Raw genomic sequence first — 6778 nt, forward strand, 5'->3', positions numbered from 1 at the left:
TTAGCATAGGAGGAAAAACCTATGCCTGAATGGCCCTTTATTGTGATTCTAAAAAAAAAATCAACAGAATACGTTCCAAACCTTTAGGAATATTTGGAATTATTAGGAATTATATGACGGTTTTCATGGCTCTAGCAGCATTCGGTAAAAACATCCGAAGAATGGTCAAATTTAGCGTTTTAAAAGTGCCCGCATAAGCCTCTATGGGATGAAGTGGCCTTTCCACAGAAAAGGTTGCGTATTCTTCGCAAGATTTTTAAATTTGTAACCTATGGATGTTCAAAAAAATTAGGTAATACAATACGTGAAATTGTTTTAATCTTTGTAGTGAATCGTTTTGAAAACCCTACAAGAAATATTCAGGCCTATGAGCATTAGTTCAGGAATAGATCCTCGTTCGAAAAATCAGGTAATGTCAGACCATATTGTTAAATACGGCAGTTTTTATCTATAAATAATACGTCTGTCCTGTCTTTACGACAATCATTCTTTATTTCACAGTATATCATTTTATAAATCCAATTATAGTTATTTTAGCACTTGAAGCTTACGATATACAAACTGTCATTATTTTACTGTTTCTTTCATGTTTCTACAGTGTCTCTTCATGTCTCAAAAGTGTGTTTATGCAAATAAATGAAATTCAGTCAAATCACCTTCAACAGCAGACCTTCAACCTGCAGTAGTGAAATTATAATTTTAGGTGAGATGCAGCAATTTTTTTTTTTTTTTTGTTTTTTTTTTTTTTTTGATGAACGATACACTGGGAGCGGCTACAGTTTAGATGCTTGTAAGTTTCATGTTTTCATAGTTTGTCCCACCTCTAACCCTTTTGCTACCTCTAGATTCCACTGCTCTTATGACGCATCCGGTTACTTGTTGGTGTTTTTTTTTTTTTTTTTTTTTTTTTTTTTTTTTTTTTTTTTTTTTTTTTTTTTTTTTTTTTTTTTTTTTTTTTTACAAAATTGGCTGATTATATTTTAACAGGTATGATACACATAAGAAACAAAATGTATATTTTTTAAATGTAATGAACTGTTTATTAACAAATTTTTTCATTACTATTTTTGTTTATATAATATATATATATATATATATATATATATATATATATATATATATATATATATATATATATATATATATATATATATATATATATATATATATATATATATATATATTACACAAACAAAATGTTTGCTAATAAAAAAAAAATTGTTAATATACAGTTAATACACAGAAGCTCGGTGAGAGGCAACATTTTCCACAAGGGCGATATACATCAGATTATGGGAGAGACAATGATATTGAAAAGTTTTTAAATAATAGAACGATTGAATAACCCCTTGCATCTGACGGTTTTCCCATAAGCTGATCAAATAGATCTTCAGATTGATTTGGTCAAGAGAACTCTAGTAAATCTAAGCGTCTGACCGTAAGTGCTACCAAGGTATTTCAAAGATTAAGGACTGCTGGATTCTAATGCTATCGATGACGAGATTAGCATCTGCCGGATTAGCACTGTTAAAAACAATAAATTCAATGTTTTTCAATGTTGACCTGTAGTCCTATTCTTCTGTATAGGGTCACTAGGAGGTGCAAATTCTATTGTAAATCCCTTAGAGTGCTGCTTAGGAACAACAAATTATCTATATATGAAATAAAATTGAGATCCACGCCCTCTAGAAAAAATGTTCCTCGAATGAGTCTAGTTACAGACTAAATTGCAGTAGTTAACATAATTGGGAGTAGAGCAGACCTTTGTCGAACTCCCTAAGAAAGCTCAATGGGCTCAGAAAGCTTCTGTCTACGGTTTTAAGTGATTTTTTCTCCGTCCCAAGACACGAAGGGTGTAAATGTGGGAGTACCAATCATGAAAAGCTAGGACAATTTAGGGATCTACATATAAATCCATGAGGTAGCATAGTGATTGCGAGTGAACAATTGAATTAAGGCAGCAGCAATGTCGATGCTACAGACAAACAGTGGCTTTTTGACCATAGATGTAGTTGTTAATAGTCTCTTTAGTAGCCGATGGGCGTAGTAGGAAGCTCTATCTTAACAAACATTATATCAAACTGGCTTTTAAGAAGCAATAGTTTTTATTGTATGTTTACTAATATAGTAGAAGTGTATCAACTGATCATAAGTAAGACTGCATCAACAGAGGTCACCTACGATTCAAAAGGGAAGTATAGACTACTTTTCTTGAAATGAAACTTTTTCCATGACCCATATTTTAAGTTTTTCTTTTTTTCAAATTAATTAATTTCTAAAAGTGAGCTACATTGTGAACAGTATCAAAGACCCCCTTTTCAACATTCTATTATAAGGCCATATGAATACAGTCCACCGAATGTGTAAACAATCTAAAAACCTATATACAACACCCACACTTGTGGGTTAAATTGAAATTATGCACTACTAAACCATTAATAGTGTATTTTGTGCACAATTTGGTAAGCTAAGCAACATTCAATTTCAAAGCGTAAACCTTATAATTGACCTCTAAGAGGGTATTAGTGAAAGCCGAGCAAGTGTCTGACCAAGAGGTAGGTAAGAGGCAGATCTGACCAAAAGGAATATGTTGCTGAGATTGGATGGGCCAAAGCCAGTAATGGCTGCCAAAATTCTGCCTGAGGACTCGTGGGGTAGAGACCGTGGTGCTAGAAAACATCCCTTGAGGAACGATTAAAGTTGGGAAAAAAAGTTCTCTTGTCAGTGCCAGTTCTGAGGATCACGTGCTAGTTGCTGCTGATGGCTGGCAGATGACCCTTCCTTCTGGTTTTTCGCTTTCCCAAACTGGTGGGTGGGTTTTTTAGGATGGAGGAACGATTTTTTTTTTTTTTTTTGGTAAAAGTTTCTCTTCCACTTAGTGGGTGTCCGCATTTGACATCTTCTTAAAAGTCGTGGAACTTGATATCCATGTATCGACTATATTTCAGTTCAGCAACACCTCGGAAATTTAATTTTAGAAGTCCCCTTTGCTTCTTCACCGTCAGTTCTTCACGGATTTATAATTATCTATTACTCATCAAACTTTACTAAAAACCTTATTACTAAACCGTAACTGAGGAGTTTCTCTTTTAAAATTTATTAGCTTTTTAAAATGTGAAATTTAGCAAAATTGTAAAATGTAGTTCGAAGCGTTTACAATTTCAGATGATGCTAAATAACCAATTTTGTTCAAATAAATCCAACAGAAGTGCTAAACTCTTATAGGGCAGATTAAAAATGTCTGACTTAAAACGTGGCTTTATGATTTATTTTTTTCGTCCTAGCTTTTAATGATGCTTCAGTCACATTTTTCCAGTTGTACGTATATCTAATAAGCATCAATTTTGTTATTAAAAAAAGAAAAAAGCAAAATGGAGAGCTAAAATTTAGTTTTGAGAAAAAATTAAGTCAAAATCCGCAAATAAGATGCTCAGGCAGCAAATTGAGATTCAGAAGTCTTCATGAAGTGTTGAACCTTCACTTTAAGATATATACAGTCAGAAAAGAATAGAAATAGAACGCAAGAAGAACTACCATTTTTAGGCTTCAGAAGGGTGAAATCCTTTATTCTCGTCAGGGATGTAGCAGATTCCTGACGGCAGAGACCTGCCACTGCAACAGTCACCATTGAAACATCCTACGTTGCAAGTTCTGAAATGCGTGGATACAATTTATTTGGCTCAGTTATCTCGTAAAGTTCATTAGATGCTCTTTTAACCGACAAAGGAAAAGATAATCTTTTGCGTCACTGACATCCTACGCAGCAGAAAATGTCATACAAGAGAAGTTTTACTGCCAGCTTCATAAAAATATTTGAAAATTACTTTTGGTTTAAATGATTCCATTTTAATTTTGTCCCATCTAAATTCATCTTTTAAGACGATTTATGAAGCAAAGAATGAAGTTTAATAGCAAATCTAGATTAATACTTTGGACTGTTTGCACATACTCATATGTGCAAATAAGATGCTCAGACTGCAAATTGAGATTCAGAAGTCTTGCTATGGAAAATAACATACAAAAAATAGAGATGCTCAGACTGAAAATTGAGATTCAGAGGTCTTCATGAAGTGTTAAACCTTTACTTTAAGATATGTACAGTCAGAATAGACCCTCATATCTTCATCGAATTGAGATCTTTATCAAATTTTTTTTCTGAGAGAATAATTCTGGGATTCGATGCTAATTACCTAAAGTTACATTAAATTAAAATTAAATTTTAAATAATTATAATAATATTGTAATTAAAATAATCTTGTAATATTGTAAATATAAATAATATTGTTATTAAAATAAAATTATATAAAAGATTACATTAACGTTGCTACGTCGAACTTGGCAGCAACTTAGAAATGAATAGTTCAAATAATAAGCTGTTGCTTAATTTGAGGACAATTTAAATTGTGCTAAACGCGTCCATCATTTTCCTTCAATCATCTAATCTACATAATATTTTTGCAATTAGTATAGTATTCGAATCACAGTCAATCAATCAGTTACATCCGACTGAAAACCCCTCACTGCTAGTTACTACTTAGTCATAGTCACTGCTTCTCAGTCTGCCAGGAACACTTCTCTTGAATGTTCTAGAAAGTATGACTAGTTTGATATCCTTAAAAGCATTGTAAACAAATGTTTAATATCTGTCTAATGTAAAAAAGAAGACTCTGGGCCAAGATGGGACTATGGATTGGTTTGATAAAACCACAAGGCACTAGCACTGTTTGGCATTTGAAAGTTATTTCCTTTTTAGTATCCACTTTTACTTCGTTCAATTTTTTTCCTTTTTTGTCCATTGTTCTATTTTTCTTTCCCTGTCCCTGAAATCCCAAAACATCCGGGGGGTCCCATAATAACTTTTGGGGAGTTGTTTGATGTTGTGTTTTGCCTTTGTAGACTATTAGTATCGTATTCACTTTTCTGTGTATCAGGCACCAGTGGGTAGTAGGTAGGCACCATCAGACAGGCAGGCATCAGCAGGAAGTTTATTGTTATTTTCCTTTCTACTGTAGGTGTGTTGTTTGTTATTTGCCGTTGTTTTTTCTTACCTCCTTTTTTCTCTTTCATTCCTGGCTTACATAGGAAGGGGAGGGTATATAATATTTTATATACTCTTGCTGTTTGTTGGCTGTTTATAAATAAATATCTATCTATTCAGATTATTTATCAAATAATTTGTATTTGCATCTATGACCTCTGCCAATCTAGCACTTCCAAATAGTTCATGGTAACGAACTGTAAGTAAGGAGCGACTCGGCTGAAAAGTAACCAAAACTCTAAAAACGGAATTTTGATGCCAATACTTACATCAAGAGAATCGGATTTTATGCTGATTTTAAACATATAGGTTTCATCAAGTTTAATATTGCCCATCAAAAGTTACTAGCCAGAGAAAATTTGCCTTATTTTCGAAAAAAGGGGAAAACACCCCCTAAAAGTCATACAACCTTAATGGAAATCACATCATTACATTCAGCGTATCAGAGAACCCGTACATACGCGTATGTAGAGATTTCGAGAACGCATCTGCAAAAATGTGGGATTTTGTATTTTTTGCCAGAAGAAAAATCATGGATACGTGTTTATTTGTTGTTGTTTTTTCAGGGGTTATCGTATTCGTTCAGTGGTCCTAGAATGTCGCAAAAGGGCCCATTCGAACGGAAATTAAAGTTCTAGTGCCCTTTTTGATTGATCAAAAACTTGGAGGACAACTAGGCCCCCTCCCAGGCTCATTTTTCCCAGTCACCGAGATGGCCATTTTGTTTAGCATAGTCAAGGAATTTGATAACTATGTCTTTGAGGACGATTTAATCCCTGAGAGTCCTCGGGGGAAAGGGCTGTACTTCCCCTTCTGCCCACTATTTACGTATGTTATTGGTTATCGGAAAGTATACAGACGTTTTCGAGGGGGGGGGTTGTTAGGGAGTGGAGGGGGGAGGTTTACGTAGGAGGATCTTTCTATGGGGGAATAGAATTTCCACGAAGGGGGCGCTGGATTTTCCAACGTTTGTAAAAAAAAACAATGAGAAATTAAACAAACCAAAATTTCCAACTAAAAGTAAGGAGTAACATTAAAACTTAAAACGAACAAAAATTATTACATTTAAGAGAGGGGTTCGTCTCCTCCTCAATACCTTGCTCTTTACCCTAAAGTATTTTTAGTAATTTCAAACGAGCTATTTATGCTAAATAAACGGTCTTTGTGATTCAGGGGTCATTCTTAAAGAATTGGAACAAAATTCCAACTTTAGCATAAAGAGAGAGGTATTGACAAGGGGGCGAACCCTCTCATATACGTAATAAAAATGTACGAATAAAAAAGTTTGTTACGTAAGTTACATTATTTATTACCAATAAAAACGTTCGTAAATAAAATTAAAAGTTCTAGTGGCCTTTTTAAGTAACCAAAAAAATTGGAGGACAACTGGGTCCCCTCCCCAGCCCGTTTTTCTCAAAATCATCCGATTCAAATTTTGAAAAAGCTATTTAGCCAAAAAAAATTACTATGCAAAGTCCTGTTCAATTGTTCATGTACAGTAAGCCAAAATCAAAACTTGCATTAATTCAAAAACATTCAGAAACTGAATAAAAACGAGTTTTCTAACTGAAAGTAAGGATCGACATTAAAATTTAAAACGAACAAAAATTATTCCGTATATGAAAGGGGCTGTCCTCCTCAACGTCCCGCTCTTTACGCTAAAGTTTGACTCTTTCTCACAACTCTACTTTTAAAACAATGAAAAATATGCTACATGTTCGTTAGTAGACGGTGAAAATC

At 33.7% G+C, this 6778-nt stretch overlaps 1 protein-coding gene across 1 annotated transcript in view; it reads right to left on the reverse strand.

The window, feature by feature from the left end:
• LOC136028546 (uncharacterized oxidoreductase YjmC-like) overlaps positions 1 to 6778 on the reverse strand; it is a 584142-nt gene that overhangs the window by 220721 nt on the left and 356643 nt on the right. The gene's annotated exons all lie outside the window — the stretch shown is intronic.

Source organism: Artemia franciscana, chromosome 6 (assembly GCF_032884065.1).
Source record: "Artemia franciscana chromosome 6, ASM3288406v1, whole genome shotgun sequence".
Taxonomy (NCBI): Eukaryota; Metazoa; Arthropoda; class Branchiopoda; order Anostraca; family Artemiidae; genus Artemia; species Artemia franciscana.